This window comes from Thalassophryne amazonica, chromosome 14 (genome assembly GCF_902500255.1).
Source record: "Thalassophryne amazonica chromosome 14, fThaAma1.1, whole genome shotgun sequence".
NCBI lineage: Eukaryota > Metazoa > Chordata > Actinopteri > Batrachoidiformes > Batrachoididae > Thalassophryne > Thalassophryne amazonica.
Window position 1 is genome coordinate 6,898,397 of NC_047116.1, and position 22,814 is coordinate 6,921,210.

Below are 22,814 nucleotides of genomic sequence, written 5' to 3' on the forward strand. Positions count from 1 at the left end.
CTTCTTGCTTCCTTTCCTCTCTCATGTCCTGTTTTGTCGTGTTTCCTTGTTTCATCTCTCACCTCACGTTTGCGCCCTTATTTTGAGTCCTTATTTCCTCTCCTTCCTCTTATATGATCTCATCTCCTTTTCTGTGCTTTCCTTATTGCCTCTCTCATCTCCTCCTCATTTCGTCTCCTCCCCTTGCTGCTTCTCCTTTCTTTTCCTCTCCTACATGTTTATTCATATTTTAGTCTTTTGTATCTGTCAATCTGCTTTTCTTTCTCTTTTTCTGTCCTCTGCTCTCCTTTTTGTGCTGCTCTCACTTTCTCTTTAATTTCCCTTCCATTTTCATCTCTCTTCTCTGCATCCTTGTTTCCTCTCCTCTTCTTATTCCATTTTCCACTCATGTCATATCTTGGCTCCTCTCCTTCCTTCGTCTCCTCCTCTGTTTTCCTCTCTCTTGTCATCTTTTTCATATACTCCTCTATTATTTCTTTCCTCTCATTGTTTTTGACTCCAGTCCTCGCTTTCACTCCTGTTCTCTTCAATCATTTTTTTCATTCTCTCCCCTCTCCTTTTTCCTCTCTCCTTGTCTTGTCTCCTTTCATGTTTGTGCCTCATCTGTTATTTCCTTTATTCATCTCCTTTTCTTTCTTTTTCCTTTTTCTGTATTGTGCCAAATCAAATCGCAGATCCAGTTTGGATCTGCGATTTGATTTTAAAGTTGTTAACACACATTAATAAGATCCTGTGTGGTTTCTTTGGGTTTTAAAATATTAATTTAAAGGAAAAACCTGCAGAGTGCCCTAAATGTTCCTTCGTATTCTTTAAATAAGATTTATAATTTGATTGATTTACAGCATCCAACCCCCCCTGTGCTCCTCCTTTGCTCCTGCTGCACCACCTCCTGACAACAGACTGACTGCCAGTGACCCAGCGGGGTCAATTCCCCAAACAATGTGCTCGGTGTCACAGTGAAGAGGCCTTCTGTTTTTTTTTAAACGCCGTGTAGCCGTAAAACGCTATTAAACAGATAAAACGCCGCCAATGAGCGTCAGGAGGATTATAAACAGAATTGGCTGGATAAACTCCACATTTCTCTGAGATGACACACCAGCACCTTCTGTCTGTCACTGAGGAGGTGGAGGAGCACGTGGTCGGAGAGTTTGCACAGCTCCACAGCGCCACCATCAGGGTGAAGTGAAGATTTTAAAAAAGGATCCAGATCTGGTTCCGTGGAGGGAAATAAAATCGGATTAGATTTTATTTGAGGTAGCTAGTGGGGATGCAGTTTAAAAAAAAAACAAAAAAACACAGAATGTTCTCCAGCGATAGGAAAAAAAACTCAAAAAATGTTCATTTTATTTTCATATTCAGCATTTTTTTGAATTAAAAATGACCCAGCTGACATCCATCTTGTGGTTCATCACTCTTTTATAGCTAGTATGTTTTACAGAACAGTCCACAAACATAACACAATATAAACTTCAGTCTGAGTGTAATATTTATAAATTAAATTTTTGTATTACTTTTTATGTTTAATAAATAAACCAACTGTAACCTATAGGTCACCACGCTGCTCAAAAGTTATACAAAATTAAAGATAATTTCAATACTGTACTGAAATGGTTTATTTTGAGATTTTTTATTAAATATTTCAATCAATTTGTGTTGTTCATAATTAAAGAAACTTTATTTGATCCAGATTGTGCTAAATGATGTTAAGTTGCTGCCTTTTGTCCTTCAATGAGGTGAGATAATGGAGCCTGAAAACACATTTCTTTTTATATAAGACAGAGCTCCTAGTGATCCTAGCTATAGAGTCAATCTGTCACAACATCAACCTCAAGATGGGCTCTGCCACTGTGGCCCCAAACAAAGTCGCCAAAAACCTTGGTGTCATGATCGATGACCATCTGGCATTCTCCAACCATATTGCATCAGTCGCCCGGGCCTGTCGATTTGTGCTGTACAACATACAGAAAATCAGACCCTACCTGACCCAACACGCAGCGCAACTACTGGTTCAGGCCATGGTTATCTCCCACCTGGATTATTGCAACTCCCTCCTGGCAGGTCTACCTGCTTGTGCAATAAGACCACTGCAGATGGTCCATAAGGCGGCGGCGCATTTGGTATTCACTCAACCCAAAAGGGCCCATGTTACTCCTCTATTTATCGAATTGCACTGGCTACCGGTGGCTGCCCGGATGAAGCACAAGGCCCTAACCCTTACCTACAAAACCACCTCAGGAACGGCCCCAGCTTATCTGAAGGACATACTAAGGCCGTATGTTCCTGCCAGAGAACTGCGCTCCTCCAACACAAACCGCCTAGCCGTGCCCCCTGCTCACTCTAAGCGATCTCAGTCAAAACTATTTTCTGTCACTGTCCCTCAGTGGTGGAACAAAATTGCAGAAACAACAAGACTAGGATCATCTCTCTCAACCTTCAAGAAGCAAGTAAAGACTCTCCTCTTTCGCGACTATTTACTGCACTGATGCCTGAGCTGGCCCAGACCCGGGGTAGACTCTAAGGCATGTTGTGCATTGGGTTTTTGGGCGTGTGTGTATGTGTGTCTACTCTACTTAACCCTGTGTTAATGTACTTAAATAAAAAAAAAACTAACCCCACTTGGTATTTGCACCTATTGTTCTGTATATTTCCTGTGCACTTTGTATCTGCAAGTGTTATATGCTATGATTATGTCCTCGATTGTAAGTCGCTTTGGATAAAAGCGTCTGCCAAATATAATGTAATGTAATTATATGCAACAAGGAGTGAGTATTCTACAAACAATACCCCAAAATGACAGTGTGACAAAAGTTTTCTTTTTTGAGATTTTTGCAAATTCATATATATATATATATCTATATATATATAAACAAGAAATTGCATGTACATAATTGTTCACATCCTTTGCCATGAAGCTCATAGTTCAGCTCAGCTGCATCCTGTTTCCACTGATCATCTTTGAGATGTTTCTACAGCTTAATTGGAGTCCATGGGGTAAATGCAGTTGATTAGACATGATTTGGAAAGACACACACCTGTCTATATTTAAGGTCCCACAGTTGACAGTCAGAGCACAAGCTTGTGGCATCATATTCAAGAAGACTTGAGGCTGTAATTGCTGCCAAAGGTGCATCAACAAAGTATTGAGCAAAGTGTGTGAATACTTATGTAAATGTGATCTCTTAGTTTGTTTGTTTTTTATTTTTAATAAATTTGCGAAGATTTCTATAAAGCTTTCCATGTTGTCATTATGGGGTGTGGTGAGTATAATTTTGAGGGGAAAAATTCTTTACTCCATTTTGGCATAAGGCCGTAACATAAATTGTGGAAAAAGTGAAGTGCTGTGAATACTTTCCAGATGCACTGTATGTTGAGTTTTAGAAAAACAAAACTCTTCATGGGGAACCGATAATAACTGGAACATTGTTTCTGGGGAGGCTTTGTGGCTGCGGAAAGAAAGATGTGTCCAAAAAATGCACAAATATATTTTGAAACGTGCCAGAGCTACAGAACAGTCGTGTATGTATGTATGTATGTATGTATTTATTTATTTATTTATTTATTTATTTATTTATTTATTTATTATTTTACAGTAAGACCACGGTAAACAATTGTCTCATAGTGCCCTCTAGTGGTTACAGTGTGTGGTAAATCCAGATCCACTTACAAAAATACACATCTCGCACAGTTTCACTGTTACAACTGACTGCTCTAGTTTATTTTTTGACAATAATAAAAGCAATACAGAAAAATGAATTTTTAATGATAAACAAAGCCGTTAAATGTTTTATAACAATGACGTCATCAAACAGTTTCACTGTAAATACCACTGTAAACACTAAAATTTATTTTTTTTTGTCTTCCATCCTATATTTTGGCTCCATTTTCCATATTAACTGCGTTATTACAGTTTATCTTTTGATATGTGAATTAGAAACCAATAACAATTTTTCTCAAACTAATAAATTCATTATTTTTCGATTCAGTTTTTGGTAAAGAATCTGACCCCTGTGGCTCTGTGAGGTCTATCATTACACCAAACACAGACGGAATACAGACCAACTACTTTAATATTGTTAAAGTTGTATTTTGAGTGTGTTACATTTTAAAGAATAACTTTTATTGTCTAGACTTACTGATTTCTTCGTGATTTAATTTTTGCTGTTTCCAGGTGCCAGTGATGATGGTAACATAGGTTGTTTTTGTTTTTTTTTTATCTATCTTTCTGTCTGTCTGTCACTTAATTCCTTTTACTGTAAATATGCTTGTATTTTATTTGCTGTTTGTTTTTTGTTTGTTTGTTTTTTTGCTTTAGTTTTTCCCCTCCTCTAAAAATGTTGACCTGTTTAATTATTATTATTATTATTGTTATTATTATTATTATTATTTGCTATTACTACAACTATGAATACAATTTTCTGGTTTTACTATATATATATATTCTGGTGTGTCCATTCTAATACGCCGTAATACTATATTACCATTATTCTTTCTAAAATGTCAAATTCAACCGTGTTTTCTGGATGTTTCCACGCGCGGTTCGTTTTCTGTCGGTAGTTTCCGGCGCCGTTCGTTTGTCTTCGGCTCTTTCCGGGCGAATTCGCTTTCTGCTTTCTCGTCCTTCTCCAATCTCCGTGTTGTTGTTCTCGGTGACGCGCGGAGGTGTAGCCTGACGCGGGCTCTTACGTGTCGGCCAGAATAAAAGTGGAGCTCCGGAGGCCCGACAGTGACTGAGGCAGCGTGTGCCGGTAAGGACGGATGCGTGTCCGGGGCTGAGGCGGCCTGCAGACGGTGCGGCTCTGGTCGGGTTCGGCCCGGAGCGAACAAAGAGATCATGGCGGCGCTGTGTTTGTAGCAGGACAGAGGGCGGAGTGAGAGCTCGCTGCCCGTTTTTAAGCTTTTTTCACGGATCTTTAAATACGCACTAACGGCGTTATTACGCTCCGTGGGGTCGTAATTAAAGCTGCCGAGCTTGTGCACATTTTTAGCGTGTTGTCGTTTTCCTGCAAATAGCGCTGCTTTATTTTTTTAATTTGATGTTTTACGGATTTGACTCGTAATTGTCTGACAGACGCGGATCGTCGTCAGTTGTCTGACTGTAATAACCCGGATCGGGTCTGTAATTTGGCACATGTGGCTTAGAACTGATTCTGCGGTTCTGTGCCGGTCGGGATCGGGTGTGAGGGGGGCGTGGCCCGGCCATGTGGCTCCGCTGTGACTCGAGGATCAGGACTTTTGAAAAGCAGAGCGAGAAAAGCGTGAAGCCAATCAAGCGGCGGAGAGACGCCACGCACAGCGTGAGATCACAGCCAACATCAACAGACGGAAAGAAACATTATCACAGACACAAAAAACCCCATTATCACTGCCAACATCAACAGACGGAAAGAAACATTATCACAGACACAAAACCCCCCATTATCACAGCCAACATCAACAGACGGAAAGAAACATTATCACAGACACAAAAAACTCCATTATCACAGCCAACATCAACAGACGGAAAGAAACATTATCACAGACACAAAAAACCCAATTATCACAGCCAACATCAACAGGCGGAAAGAAACATTATCACAGACACAAAAACCCCCATCATCACAGCCAACATCAACAGGCGGAAAGAAACATTATCACAGCCAACATCAACAGGCGGAAAGAAACATTATCACAGACACAAAACCCCCATTATCACAGCCAACATCAACAGGCGGAAAGAAACATTATCACAGACAACATCAACAGACGGAAAGAAACATTATCACAGACACAAAAAACCCCATTATCACTGCCAACATCAACAGACGGAAAGAAACATTATCACAGACACAAAACCCCCCATTATCACAGCCAACATCAACAGACGGAAAGAAACATTATCACAGACACAAAACCCCCCATTATCACAGCCAACATCAACAGACGGAAAGAAACATTATCACAGACACAAAAAACTCCATTATCACAGCCAACATCAACAGACGGAAAGAAACATTATCACAGACACAAAAAACCCAATTATCACAGCCAACATCAACAGGCGGAAAGAAACATTATCACAGACACAAAAACCCCCATTATCACAGCCAACATCAACAGGCGGAAAGAAACATTATCACAGACAACATCAACAGACGGAAAGAAACATTATCACAGACACCAAAAACCCATTATCACAGCCAACATCAACATACGGAAAGAAACATTATCACAGACACAAAAAAACCCATTATCACAGCCAACATCAACAGACGGAAAGAAACATTATCACAGACACAAAAAACCCCATTATCACAGCCAACATCAACAGGCGGAAAGAAACATTATCACAGACACAAAAAAACCATTATCACAGCCAACATCAACATACGGGAAGAAACATTATCACAGACACAAAAAACCCATTATCACAGCCAACATCAACATACGGGAAGAAACATTATCACAGACACAAAAAACCACATTATCACAGCCAACATCAACAGACTGAACGAAACATTATCACAGACACAAAAACCCATTATCACAACCAACATCAACAGACTGAACGAAACGTAAAGCAGGAAAGAATCATTATCACAGACGCAACAGACCATTAGGATCAGGACTTTTGAAAACCAGAGCGTGAAGCCAATCACGCGGCGGAGAGATGCCACGCACAGTGTGAGATCACAGCCAACATCAACAGACGGAAAGAAACATCGCAGGCACACAAAAAAACATTATCACAGCCAGCATCACCAACAGACAGAAAGAAACATTACAGTCACACACAAAAAAGCATTATCATAGCCAACACCAACAGATGGAAAGAAACATTATCATAGACACAAAATAACATTATCACAGCCAACATCAACAGACAGAAAGAACCATTATCACAGACACAAAAAAAAACCCATTATCACAGCCAACGAAAGAAATGATTATTACAGTCAACCTGACCGACCGCAGGAAAGAATCATCATCACAGATGCAACAAACCATTATCACAGCCAGCATCACCAACAGACAGAAAGAAACATTAGACACACACAAAAAAGCATTATCATAGCCAACATCAGCAGCAGACAGAAAAAAACATTATCACAGACAAAACACCATTATCACAGTCAACATCACCAACAGATGGAAAGACACATTATCACAGACACAAAAAAAACATTATCACAGCCAACATCAAGAGATGGAAAGAAACACTACAGACACAAAACCCCATTATCACAGCCAACATCAACATACTGAAAGAAACATCACAGACACAAAAAACCCATTATCACAGCCAACATCAACATACTGAAAGAAACATCACAGACACAAAAAAACCATTATCACAGCCAACATCAACATACTGAAAGAAACATCACAGACACAAAAAAACCCATTATCACAGCCAACATCAACATACTGAAACATCAAACATCAACAGATGGAAAGAAACATTACAGACACAAATAACCCATTATCACAGCCAACATCAACAGACGGAAAGAAACAACACAGACACAAATAACCCATTATCGCAGCCAACATCAACAGACCAAAAAACCCATTATGGCAGCCAACATCAACAGACTGAACAAAACATTATCACAGACACAAAAAACCATTATCACAGCCAGCATCAATGGACTGAAAGAAACATTATCACAGACACAAACCATTATCACAGCCAACAACAACAGATGGAAAGAAACATCGCAGACACAAAAAAAACATTATCACGGCCAACATCAACAGACGGAAGGAAACATTATCACAGACACAAAAAAACATTATCACGGCCAACATCAACAGATGGAAAAAAACTATTATTACAGGCAAAATCAAACAACCGCAGGAAAGAATCATTATCACAGACGCAACAGACCATTAGGATCAGGACTTTTGAAAAGCAGAACGAGAAAAGCGTGAAGCCAATCACGCGGCGGAGAGATTCCACGCACAGCGTGAGATCACAGCCAACATCAACAGACGGAAAGAAACATCGCAGGTACACAAAAAAACATTATCACAGCCAGCATCACCAGCAGACAGAAAGAAACATTACAGTCACACACAAAAAAGCATTATCATAGCCAACATCAACAGATGGAAAGAAACATTATCATAGACACAAAAAAACATTATCACAGTCAACATCAACAGATGGAAAGAACCATTATCACAGACACAAAAAAACCCATTATCACAGCCAACGAAAGAAACGATTATTACAGTCAACCTGACTGACCGCAGGAAAAAATCATCATCACAGACGCAACAAACCATTATCACAGCCAGCATCACCAACAGACAGAAAGAAACATTAGACACACAAAAAAGCATTATCATAGCCAACATCAGCAGCAGACAAAAAAAAAACATTATCACAGACAAAACACCATTATCACAGTCAGCATCACCAACAGATGGAAAGACACATTATCACAGACACAAAAAACATTATCACAGCAAATATCAAGAGACAGAAAGAAACACTACAGACACAAAAAAACCCATTATCACAGACAACATCACTAACAAAAGGAACGAAACATTATCACAGACACACAAAACATTATCACAGACAACATCAGTTACAGAAGGAACGAAACATTATCACAGACACAAAAAACCATTATGACAGCCAACATCACCAACAGACAGAAAGAAACATTACAGACACAAAAACCATTATGACAGCCAACATCACCAACAGACAGAAAGAAACATTACAGACACAAAAACCATTATCACAGCTAACATCAAGAGACAGAAAAAACATCACAGACACAAAAACCATTATGACAGCCAACATCACCAACAGACAGAAAGAAACATTACAGACACAAAAACCATTATCACAGCCAACATCACCAACAGACAGAAAGAAACATTATCACAGCTAACATCAAGAGACAGAAAAAACATCACAGACACAAAAAACATTATGACAGCCAACATCACCAACAGACAGAAAGAAACATTAGCACCGACACAAAAAGATTATCACAGTCAACCGCACTGCAGACCAAAAGAATCATTATCACAGACAAAAAACATTATCACAGTCAACATCACCACTGACAGAAAGAATCATTATCACAGACAAAAACAAAACAAAAAACATCGCAGTCAGCAGCACCACTGACGGAAAGAAACATTATCAGACAAAAAACTATTACCCAGACACACAAAAACATAGCCAGAAAACCATCACCATAGACAAAATAAATAAATCTATCACCACAAGCACACCGCCAGCATCATCACAGACAAAAACATTATCACAGGGGGAAAGAAACACATTATCACAGACAGAAAACCACATTATTACATAGTAGAGAAGCTTGAATCTTCGACTGGACTGGGTTGCTTGACGTGAGGACGTTTCGCTTCAAATCGCAGAAGTTTCCTCAGCTAAAATTCTTGCTCTGGTAGTCTGACTTCTGTCTTGACTCTTGTAGAGAAGAATAAAAAAAAATGTATTCTTATTATTCCATTTTTTTATTCTTCTCTACAAGAGTCAAGACAGAAGTCAGACTACCAGAGCAAGAATTTTAGCTGAGGAAGCTTCTGCGATTTGAAGCGAAACATCCTCACGTCAAGCAACCCAGTCCAGTCGAAGATTCAAGCTTCTCTACTATGGAAACCACCTGGACAACTGAGAGCCTTCACAGAAACACATTATTACAGACAGACAAAACCATCACCACAGACAAAATAAATAAATCTATCACCGCAGATGGAAAGAAAACATTATCACAGACAAAAAAGCTCATTATCACAGATGAATCCTTTATCACAGCCAACATCACCACAGATGGAAAAATACATTATCACAGACAAAATAAATAAATCTGTCCCCACAGGCACACAGCTAACATCACCATAGACGGAAAGAAACACATTAAAAAAAACATTATCACAGATGAATCCTTTATCACAGCCAACATCACCACAGATGAAAGAAAAAAACACATTACCACAGACAAAATAAATGAATTTATCACCACAAACAACCACACAAAATCATTACCATCACCACTAACACAATCACAAACCCAACACCACAGAGACACAGACAAACCTTTACCACAGACAGAATAAAAAATCCAACACCACAGACAAACAAACCTTTACCACAGACAGAATAAACAAATATCCAACACCACAGATACACAGACAAAACCATTACCACAGACACAATGAAAAACCCAACACAAAAAAATCCAGTAACCACAAATAGAGTGCCCCCCAAAAAACATCACCACAGACAAAAATATCACCACAGGCAACAAAAAAACATTACCACAGAAAAACACATTGCCACAGAAAAAAAAAACAAATTGATGACCACAGACAACACCATCACCATAGACACAATAAAAAAATTCTTGTCACCACAGTACAGCCCAGAAACCCATCATCACAGACAAAAAAATCACCAAAGACTAAAAAAAAACTTTATCACAGACAAAACACATTGCCATAGACAGAAAAAAAAAATCCATGACCACAGACAGAACCATCACCTGTCAGGTTCTGCCCCGGCATTGGGTTTATGTGTTCACTTCTTAATTTTCCACTGTGGATTATCGGTTTTATTTTTCATATGTTTATACTTTGTCATTTAAGTCTCACTTTGGTTCTGTTTATGTCTTTTCTTTGTGCAATGCTTCTTGTCACAGGTTTCATTCTTTGGTTATCATGTATTTTTGTAGTCATTTTTTTGTGGTCCACTGTTAGTGATTATGTATTCTGTTTTTTTTTTATTATTATTATTTATCTTCAGTGTCTTGTCTGGTTGTGTCCTGTTAGTCATGGGGTTTATTTCCTGTTATCATTTATTGTGGGTTCAGTCATTCATTGCATTATTCTGTAGTCTCCGGTTTTGTTTTCTGTTCATTTATTCTCTATTTAACCAATAGTTTGTTTTGCCATCTCTGTCATCGTTGATTGTATTCACTGTTATACGTCAGCCAGTATCAGTTCTGTTCTAATTTCGTTATTCTTAGGGATGGGTATTGATACGATTTTATCGATATCGATGCTATTATCAATTCTGCTTATCGATCCGATTCCTTGTCAATTCCCTTATCGATACCTCTTGTGAATTTTGTACTAAAAGTAGGCTTTAAGGTTTTCTATGTATTTCATTGAGTCTTAAAGTAAATAAATATGAAATTGGTCACTGTATCCTTGATCTCTGGATATAAATAAAATAAACAAAACGTTTCGCTTTGAAGTTATCAATTCCAACTGGACTCTATCATTCTAACTTGACTCAGCAGAGAGCCGCGCAGCATTTGGAGCTGTGTGAACAGAACGGAGGATGATTCTCGTTTCTTTCTCGCAACAAGACAGGAGTCCCAGTTAGTAACTTTAATCCGCACAAAAGTGACTCACGATTTCACATATTCAGGGATGAAAGTGGTGAAAAACAAAAAAAAGCTGAAACCCAAAATTACCCCCCAACACCATGTGTACGAAAATGTTTGAATTCTAGAAGCTCTGAAATGCAAACTGGGACTATTCCAGACAATAAACTGCAGTGAGTGCAGCATCCATTTAGTGAGGGGGAAAAAAAACAACTTTCCTTATTCAAATTCATTCCAGTAATATTCTGCTTTTACTAGGATGCAGCAGTTTTCTAGTTTGGCAGATAGTTCTGGAGGAAATCATTGAAGAAATTAACACATTGAAAATATGGTTTGACCAAAACAAACTGTCATTAAACTTAAATAAGACAGGGATGAAATGGAGGTGTAAGAGTCACTAGGTGTTCACAGGAAACATTTATTTCTGTATGTATGTATGTATTTATTTATGTTCATTGTTAGTTTGTTTTATATTTTCTGTTGTGTTTTTATTCAGGTTCATTTTGTCTCTTTCTCTAAAATTGTATATAATCATTAGATTAGTTATTATTACTATTGTGCTTGCTATTATTAATATATAAACAAAAATAAATTAAAAAAATGTTACAATTTGTAATACATTTGACTCTTTTACGACAACCAACGCTTGACAGCTGCAACTGCTTAATGCTAATTTTAACATTGAAAATGCCGTAGACATGCTAACGTGTTAGCATCGGTCCCATTTTTAAGTTATAAAATACATCTATTAACTGTTTCAGAAGACCATAACAGGTCGGTTTAACATAAAAAAGGTAAATAATACTCACAGCCATATGCTCTTTAGGGTTTTAGCGGGGGAAAGCGAAAGAAAAAATTAATCAACAAAGCAATGATCAAAGCACTGCTTCGATCTGTGAATCACTGCTTTGATTGGTTCAAGGTTCAAAGCAAAGCCGCGCTGCAGAAAAGCTGATTACAGACCCGCAATTAATGTTGTAATCAATGTAGAGAAATTATAATTTTCCTGACAAACAACGGCCACTCTGAAGGGCCGATAAGAGAATCATTAAGTAAAAAGGTTATTGATGTCGGTGGATCGTATAATTTCTTAACGATACCCGAAAATAACTGGTTCTCGATACCTATCCCTAGTTATTATTAGTTTTCTTGTTTTCCGATTTGTAGACTAGATATGTTATTTCCTAGTTTTTGCCCCTTTTGTTTTGCTCACGTTAATTTTGTCTTGAGCATGTCGTGTTTTTAACCGTTAGTTTTTTCTGTCACTTAGTTCTCTTGTTCTTGTCTGCGTTGCTTTTGTTTCCCTTCACTATCTTGCACATGCCTTTGTGTTGGTCAGTCATGTCCCTTCCAGAACCTTCTGTACATCTGTTCCTCATTTCACGCCCTGATTAGTCCACTAGTATTTAAGCCCTCCAGTCTCACGGCAGACACACAGACAAAACCATCACCACAGACACAATAAAAAAAATCTAACACGGCAGACACACAGACAAAACCATCACCACAGACACACAGACAAAATCTTCACCACAGACACAGCCCCCCAAAATAATTAAATCCCATCACCACAGACAAAAATACAAACAAAAACAAAAAACAGCACGGAGGAAAAAAAAAATCACCACAGATTAAAAAAAAATTAAAAATCACAGACACAAACCAAAAATAAATACATTAAAAACACTAGAAGCACTCAGAGAGTGCAAACCTCCGCCAAGGCCATGGGGTCACTGACGCCATAACATCTACACGCAGTGGAATCATTGAACCTAAAAAGATTAACAATGATGTTTGCTAAGTAGTAAAAAAAGTTTCATCTGCTGTGACTGGATAGCATGTATCCTTAGCACTTGGCATCACTGTTTATTGCAACTTGCACCTTTCCCAGAAGCTACTGTCATCTGAGCACTGATATTGATATTGCATGTGCTTATAGACAAAAACAAATGAGACAAAATTGAATTTATTATTCAACTAAACTGCAAATATATGAATTTTTTTAACATTTATGAAACACTTCTCTAAACAAGGCCATAGGGACACTGACCCTAAAGAGATTCCCTCCTTGGCACAGTGATCTATTTCTTTTTGTCTCTTTCTCTAAAATTGTATATAATAATCATTAGATTATTAATATATAAACAAAAATAAATTTAAGAAATATTACAATTTGAAAACAAATGCACCCGAATGTGATGACAGCTGCAACTGCTTAATGCTAACTTTTAGCATTGAAAATGCCATAGACATGCTAACGCGTTAGCATCGGGATCCGGATCGTGATCCGGATCACCACTAAAATTTAATCACTTGTTCCTCTTGTCATTTCCAACCACTCCACAAAATTTCACCAAAAATAAATTTAAGAAATATTACAATTTGAAAACAAATGCTCCCGAATGTGATGACAGCTGCAACTGCTTAATGCTAACTTTTAACATTGAAAATGCCATAGACATGCTAACGCGTTAGCATCTTGAAAGGGTAGTTGTAAAACAGCTAACTGATCATCTGCAGAGGAATGGTCTATTTGAAGAGTTTCAGTCAGGTTTTAGAATTCATCATAGTACAGAAACAGCATTAGTGAAGGTTACAAATGATCTTCTTATGGCCTCAGACAGTGGACTCATCTCTGTGCTTGTTCTGTTAGACCTCAGTGCTGCTTTTGATACTGTTGACTGTTGAAATTTTATTACAGAGATTAGAGCATGCCATAGGTATTAAAGGCACTGCGCTGCGGTGGTTTGAATCATATTTGTCTAATAGATTACAATTTGTTCATGTAAATGGGGAATCTTCTTCACAGACTAAAGTTAATTATGGAGTTCCACAAGGTTCTGTGCTAGGACCAATTTTATTCACTTTATACATGCTTTCCTTAGGCAGTATTATTAGACGGTATTGCTTAAATTTTCATTGTTACGCAGATGATACCCAGCTTTATCTATCCATGAAGCCAGAGGACACACACCAATTAGCTAAACTGCAGGATTGTCTTACAGACATAAAGACATGGATGACCTCTAATTTCCTGCTTTTAAACTCAGATAAAACTGAAGTTATTGTACTTGGCCCCACAAATCTTAGAAACATGGTGTCTAACCAGATCCTTACTCTCTGGATGGCATTACCCTGACCTCTAGTAATACTGTGAGAAATCTTGGAGTCATTTTTGATCAGGATATGTCATTCAAAGCGCATATTAAACAAATATGTAGGACTGCTTTTTTGCATTTACGCAATATCTCTAAAATTAGAAAGGTCTTGTCTCAGAGTGATGCTGAAAAACTAATTCATGCATTTATTTCCTCTAGGCTGGACTATTGTAATTCATTATTATCAGGTTGTCCTAAAAGTTCCCTAAAAAGCCTTCAGTTAATTCAAAATGCTGCAGCTAGAGTACTGACGGGGACTAGAAGGAGAGAGCATATCTCACCCATATTGGCCTCTCTTCATTGGCTTCCTGTTAATTCTAGAATAGAATTTAAAATTCTTCTTCTTACTTATAAGGTTTTGAATAATCAGGTCCCATCTTATCTTAGGGACCTCGTAATACCATATCACCCCAATAGAGCGCTTCGCTCTCAGACTGCAGGCTTACTTGTAGTTCCTAGGGTTTGTAAGAGTAGAATGGGAGGCAGAGCCTTCAGCTTTCAGGCTCCTCTCCTGTGGAACCAGCTCCCAATTCAGATCAGGGAGACAGACACCCTCTCTACTTTTAAGATTAGGCTTAAAACTTTCCTTTTTGCTAAAGCTTATAGTTAGGGCTGGATCAGGTGACCCTGAACCATCCCTTAGTTATGCTGCTATAGACTTAGACTGCTGGGGGGTTCCCATGATGCACTGAGTGTTTCTTTCTCTTTTTGCTCTGTATGCACCACTCTGCATTTAATCACTAGTGATCGATCTCGGCTCCCCTCCACAGCATATCTTTTTCCTGGTTCTCTCCCTCAGCCCCAACCAGTCCCAGCAGAAGACTGCCCCTCCCTGAGCCTGGTTCTGCTGGAGGTTTCTTCCTGTTAAAAGGGAGTTTTTCCTTCCCACTGTAGCCAAGTGCTTGCTCACAGGGGGTCGTTTTGACCGTTGGGGTTTTACATAATTATTGTATGGCCTTGCCTTACAATATAAAGCGCCTTGGGGCAACTGTTTGTTGTGATTTGGCGCTATATAAAAAAAAATTGATTGATTGATTGATTGATATTGGCGTCGCCCATGGGCGGGGCAAAATGCCTCAATATCCCCTCCCCTGCAACTTTTAAAAAACCCCTCCCCATAGGGTTTTTTTTTTTGGGGGGGGGAGAAGGGACATGAAAATTGGTACACCTGTGTGACTTGCACAGACGTACAAAAAAGCCTCTTGCACCATTGGTCTACTCCAAACAGGAAGTCAGCCATTTTGAACTTTCATGTAAATTTGGCGTGATTTCCACACGTTGTATTTGAATGAACTCCTCCTAGGGATTTTGTTCAATGCACTTCAAATTTCTTTCAGATCATCGAGAGACGATACTGATTAAAAGTTATCGAAAGCTTTTCTCTATGTCAAAGGGTGTGGCCACTATGGCGCCACCATTTTGAACCTTCCCCATGGAACATCAAGTCATGATAACTCCTTCATGCTTTGCCTAATTGACTTGAAACTTCACGTGTGATGAGGGTTGGCCCCTGAACACACCTGGCCCCTCTCTTTATGCTCTGAGCACCCCCTAGTGGATGAACCATCAACTTGTCATAACTCGTTCATGCATTACCTGATTGATTTGAAACTTCACATGTGTAATGAGGGTCAGCCCCTTAACACACCTGGCCCCTCTGTTTGTGCACTGAGCGCCCCCAGTGGATGAACAATCAACTTCTCATAACTAAACATGCATTGTCTGATTTGCTTGAAACTTGAACTGTGTGATGAGGGTTGGCCCCTGTATGCACCTGCCCACATCTAGTCATAAGGGAACACACTGGCCTGTGTAGGCGGTCGCATGGTACGAGGGCCCGTATATGACTGCTTGCAGTCCTAGTGTATTCTTGTATTTTTATACCCTTTTATTCTGTATCTTTGAAGCACTTTGGGCAGCTTTGGTTGTTGTAAATGTGCTATATAAATAAACCTGACTTGACTGTACTCTCACCAGGTCACTGTAGTTAAGAGTAAATTGTACAACCCCAATTCCAATGAAGTCCGGAGACCCCGGACTGTTGAACAAGTGAAGTCGTACATCAAGCAAGAATGGGAAAGAATTCCACCTACAAAGCTTCAACAGTTAGTGTCCTCAGTTCCCAAACGCTTATTGAGTGTTGTTAGAAGGAAAGGTGATGTAACACAGTGGTAAACATACCACTGTCCCAGCTTTTTGAAACATGTTGCAGTCATCCAAAGCAAATATTTGCACAAAAACAATAAAGTTTATCAGTTTGAACATTAAATATCTTGTCTTTGTGGTGTATTCAACTGAATATAGGTTGAAGAGGATTTGAAAATCATTGTATTCTGTTTTATTTACATTTCACTCAATGTCCCAACTTCATTGGAACTGGGGTTGTAAATACTGATTAGTACATACTGGTTAGTACCAGTGCACTCTGGGCAATGATGAAGTTGCCATGGTGATTCCATCAATTTGTTATCTCTTTTTTCTGTGTTGTTTGTTTTTTTCCTTTGCAGTGTTTCTGTTGTATTTGCTTTCTGAGGTTCCAGAGTTCCTGCAGGCCGCAGATGGTACAAGTACCACAAAAGTTCAGTTCTCTCTGATTTCTCATCCTCATCAGTTTAGCCAATGAAGATGGAATCGGCAGCGGAGGCTCAGCAGGGGGCAGAGACTGCTGTGACTGAGACCGAAAACCAGCAAATCACCCCAGCACAAATCGCAACCTTGGCACAGGTCTGTAGAGTGATGATGTCATCCCGTTTTGTTTACCAGTTTATTGGGATTAAAACATTTTTCCATGATGCCGTTGTCCACTTTAATTCAGGTATCCATGGCAGCAGGTCACGCTTCAGCAGCAGGTCCCACGGTAACGCTGGTGCAGCTTCCCAACGGACAGACTGTCCAGGTCCATGGCGTCATCCAGCCATCCCAGCCGTCAGTCATCCAGTCCCCACAGGTCCAGGCTGTACAGGTGACATGTAGACCACTTTAAGGTCACAGGTGACTTTATCCAATATCCTGTTTGGATTGTTGAAAAGAGGTCAAAGTCTGTATTTTGACAATATAAAGGGGGGCACAGACAACAAATTTTGTGTATAAATGATATTTAAACAGTTACAGTGTGTCTCTGTGGAAATTAACTACAGCCAAGTACGAGGTCTGTTAGAAAAAGTAACGGACCTTTTTATTTTTTGCAAAAACTATATGGATTTTGAATCATCAGCCAAGCTTGAACCTCGTGCGCATGCGTGAGTTTTTTCCCGCCTGTCGGGTGGGTCATTCGCCTGTGAGGCAACGCCTTGTGGGAGGAGTGGCCCAGCCCCCTCGTCAGATTTTCATTGTCAGGAAATAGGCTGATCGACTGCCGCTTTGCTTCATCAAAGTTTTTTCAGAAAGTGTGAGAGACAGCCAAGTGGAAACCATTTGGAAAATTCAGATGGCTTTCGGTGAAGATCTAATGGGGATCACACAGATTAAGGACAATTACAACTGGATTAAAGACGGCCCACAGCAGCGATGGAGCGCCGCACACCGAGCGTGCGATCGACAGGCTCAAAAGACCAGATCATTTCCAAAGTGAACGCTTTGTTGATCCGGGACGTCGTCTGACTACCAGAGAAATGGCAAGACAGCTGGACATAGCACTTTTTTGGCAAATTCCACTGTTACAGGAGTTTTTGTAATGGAAAGAGGGAGCGGAGGAATTTGCCACAGAGCCGCTCATGGCGCGGTACGAAAGCACCTCTGTGTTGGTCTCACAGGACATACCCTAACATGCCCAGCTCTTGCACCTTTCAGAAGATTCAGACGGCTTTCGGTGGCTTTTCAGTCATGTGACTATCCGAGAAATTGTGGACGACCTGGACATGCCACAACATGTCCTGTGAGGCTTCATCACGGCGTTGCTTTTTGTTCTGTGCCCTGCGCCCTCCGTCCCAACGCACGAATTTCCTCCCACACGTCTTTTCATGCCGAAAAGGTGCTGATGTCAAACTCTTCTGCCATTTCTGTGGTAGTCAGACGACGTCCCGGATCAACAAAGCATTTAGGTTTGGAAATGAACAGCCACATTCCACTGTTACAGGAGTTTTTTGTCATGGAAACACGTGTGGAGGTTCAAGCTTGGCTGATGCAATCACACATGATTCAAACCGAGTGTTTTAAATGTATTACTTTTTGGAACACCCTATTATATATATATAATATATATATATGTTGTGTGTGTACCTTGGTGTTTTTTTTTTTTGTTTTTTTGTATCTCTCTGAGTTCGTCGTGTATCCCGGTTTAAAGTTTGTGAATGTGCTGGTTCATTGTGTTCATCTGTGATTTTGTGTGTTTCAGATCTCGACCATCGCAGAAAGTGAAGACTCTCAGGAATCTGTCGATAGTGTAACGGATTCTCAGAAACGACGGGAGATTCTGTCACCACGACCATCATACAGGTAAATACACACGCATCATCGCGAATGGACGAGGGCAACAAAAATGGGAGGGGCAACTTTATTCTGGTGCACTATGAATACATTTGAATTGTAATAATAAATATTGAATTTCATCCAATCATTGAGGAGGAAAATGTGCGATGTTGGACGTAAAGATCTGACACACATGGCTTTAATTGACAGTAAAATTTTGTTGTTGGAACCTGTTTATGTAAAATATTCATCTGTAGCTAAAAACATTTAATACGCTCGCTCATCTGTTGACACAACTTTCTACATTTATTATCCATTTTTAATTTTGTTGATTTGTATAACTTAATAAAGAGGCGGTTTGCTTTGAACTGAAATGGAAACCACGAAATATTAGGGCTGTGCTGTGAAAATGTTGGGACTTTAATCATAATAATCATTAAAATAAATTTCAGGAATCCATTTTGCTATTTATTTTTAATGTTGAAAAATTCTTGTTATTCATAGAAAAGATCAACAGGTCAGTCTTAAACAGAAAGTCAGAATTAATATAAACAGAAGTTGTGTTGGTAGTTGATATTTATTGTCATTTGTCTATAATGATGATCTCATTGTGACATCACACTGGCCCCGCCCTCTTTTTGTTTTCTGTATATAAACCTGACAGAAAAATCCTGAATGACTTGTCATCCGATGCTCCGGCTGTCCCTCGTATCGAGGAGGAAAAGGCTGAGGAGGATTCTTCTGCTGCTGCCGCCACACCCACCATCGCCACGGTTACCGTCCCCACATCCATCTACCAGACCAGCAGTGGCCAGTACAGTAAGTGATGGCAGAATTGATAGAGAGTAAATGTATCATAAATTGAGTCTGACAAGTTAAAATACAAGTCACTTACTGTAAACAGCAGTGAATCTGAAATTACCTGCTCCACTGAAGGCTGTTTGTTTGATGTGCACACGATATCTCGACAAAGATTTTGTGTGTCAAGGTGAAACTTGGTACAAAAGGTGCCCTAGTGAAGATGTCAGACAAGTTCGATGTTGGGTGACTTTTGATTCTAACTGTGGCCACCAGAGGATTCTGAACCCAAGTGTAGGCAATGTCTTGGCAAAGACTTCAGGTTCCATTGTACATCCAACACAAAGCAAAGCAGTGTGTCTTTGCTAATCTCCACTCAATGTAGGTGTTTTTTCACATCCAACATCCATGTCCTCTCAGTACCACTACCTCATGCGACCCTGTGGTTGTGGTCGTCTAAAAATGAGGTGTGGATGGACTCAGAGCTGGTGTGTTCATATGTTCCATTACCACAGTGTTTATGCAAACAAAGCTGGTCACTGTACACTAAAAAAGGTTGAGTTTAACGTGTTCATTATTCACACAGGTGTTTTGTAGACAAAAACAGGAAACCATTAGATGATCCATCAAATGGTAAATGGGCTGCATTTATATAGCACTTTTCCATCTGCATCACATGCTCAAAGCGCTTTACAAATAATGCTTCACATTCACCCTGATGTCAGGCTGCTGCCATACAAGGCAGCACCCATTAAAAAAAAAAAAACAGCAAACAAAACAAGACCTGCACAGGTGAGAGTACTTCAGATGTTCTTGTCCATTTTTACTCCTAATCTTCACTCCAGGTCCAATACTTATGTCAGTATTTGTGTGTAGTGGTCCGTGGACAACGCTGTTCTTCGAGATGGCTGACCTGACTGAAAAAAGTTCTTAATAATTTCATCCTCCTGTATTCTTCATGTTTCTCCTTCATGATTTTTTGGTTCCCTTATACACAGTTGCCATCACACAGGGCGGGGCCATTCAGCTAGCTAATAATGGTACAGACGGTGTCCAGGGTCTCCAGGCTCTGACTATGACCAACGCAGCAGCAGCCGCCCAGCCTGGAGCCACCATCCTCCAGTACGCCCAGACCAGTGACGGTCAGCAGATCCTGGTTCCCAGTAATCAGGTGGTGGTCCAAGGTGAGCACCTGCAGGTGACATCAGAAAGACATCACACTTTGAAACTGTGGGGCTGATGCCTGCTGATATTTTGTCTTGACTTTAAGTGTTTTATTGTCTCAGCACTAAATAAAACCACACTTCAGCGAATCCTGGCTTTGTACCAGGTCCACCTCTGTGGGTGTAAAGTTGATTAAGTGGTCGTTGTTGAGATTTAACATCAGCTCTCTGTGGACTTGTTCCCACAGCTGCTGCAGGTGACGTACAGGCCTACCAGATCCGAGCTGCTCCCGCCAACACCATCGCTTCTGGAGTGGTCCTGGCCTCGTCCCCTGCCCTCCCACCCAAGGTGCCACTGAAGAGGTGACTCGAAAAAGAGAAGTCCGCCTCATGAAGAACAGGTACGAACAAAGGGAAGATCCTTTGATCCACCTGAATGCAGTTGAACAAATTCAGAATCCTAGACCACAAAAGCTCGACCGATACATGGGTTGCCAGTAACATTGACTGATATGAGCCTTTCATAAACATATCGGTATCAGCATTATTTTTGCTGATGGTAAATGTAAATGGACTGCATTTATATAGCGCTTTTCCATCTGCATCAGATGCTCAAAGCGCTTTACAATTATGCCACCCATTCACACAAACACACTTACACACCGATGTCAGGGTGCTGCCATGCAAGGCGCTCACTACACATCGGCAGCAACTTGGGGATAAGGACCTTGCCCAAGGGCCCTAGTGATTTTCCGGTCTGGCTTGGAGTTTGAACCAAGGATCCTCTGGCCTGAAGCCAACACTTAAGCATGAGACCATCACCTCCACTAACTGATATGAACATGTTATTTTACAAAGGAAACAATACAGAAAAAACACTTTGGCTGTTGAAATGGTGTCATTACCTAGTTTGTGTAGCAGATGGTGCTATGACAGCCTTATTTACAGTACTGTCAAGCATGGCTGGGACCCCACCACCCCTTTGTCATATTAGCTACAAGAGACAGAGGCAAGAAACCAGCTGCCATTCATTTTCAATCAGAGTAGGCATTTAACAGTGACAAACGACAAGTGGTTGCATGCTGCCAGGTAGGCAGGGCCAAGCAGACAAGAAATCTATTTTATGCAAGTGCTGAGCAATGCAACATGGTGACTGCCAATCCAGGTGGAAAGCACTGTGATGTATGTTGGTTATAGTTACAGTTACTGAGAATAAAGTTCGGGGTTCACTTATTTCCCGGAACATTATCGACTTGCTCAACCAGATTTCATTGAAATCCGTTCATTACTTTTTGAGGTTATCCTGCTAACAAATGAACAAACAGACAACCGCGGAGGGGAAAGTGTGACCTTTTTGTGGGAGGTAACAAATCATAACTGTTTGTCATCCTTCCCACAGAGAGGCAGCTCGTGAATGTCGCAGGAAGAAGAAGGAGTATGTTAAGTGTCTGGAGAACCGAGTGGGCCGTCTTGGAGAACCAAAACAAAAACCCTTATTGAAGAACTCAAAGCTCTTAAAGACCTTTACTGTCATAAGTCAGAGTAACCACTTGAACACTGCACTGGCCCAAATAGCATTTCAATTCTTTTCCAACCCTTTGACACTTTGATTCTGCCTGCCTGTCGCACACTGTTCCGGATCAGGACTCCCCCTTTATACAGTAGACTTAAAAACTGGTTGCTGTCTTCAGATGTGAATCCAGATGCTGGCACTGTGAACGTTTACAGGGTAAATGTTGATCTCCATTCACATGTCACATCTTAGTCTGGTTGAATCATTGGCAACGTGTGGTTCCGTCTTCAGGCTTTTCATGAATCTAGGAATTTTCCAGTCTGTGCCATGGATTTGGCAGTTATGGCCAACAGATTAGCATAATGCGGTGCTCACCACCATTATTGTAAAGCTGCGGAATTTGAGATCAGTTACT

At 40.0% G+C, this 22,814-nt stretch overlaps 1 pseudogene; it reads left to right on the forward strand.

The window, feature by feature from the left end:
- Window positions 1-4,542: 4,542 nt before the first annotated feature.
- Window positions 4,543-22,504, forward strand: LOC117525071 (annotated as a pseudogene).
- Window positions 22,505-22,814: the final 310 nt, after the last annotated feature.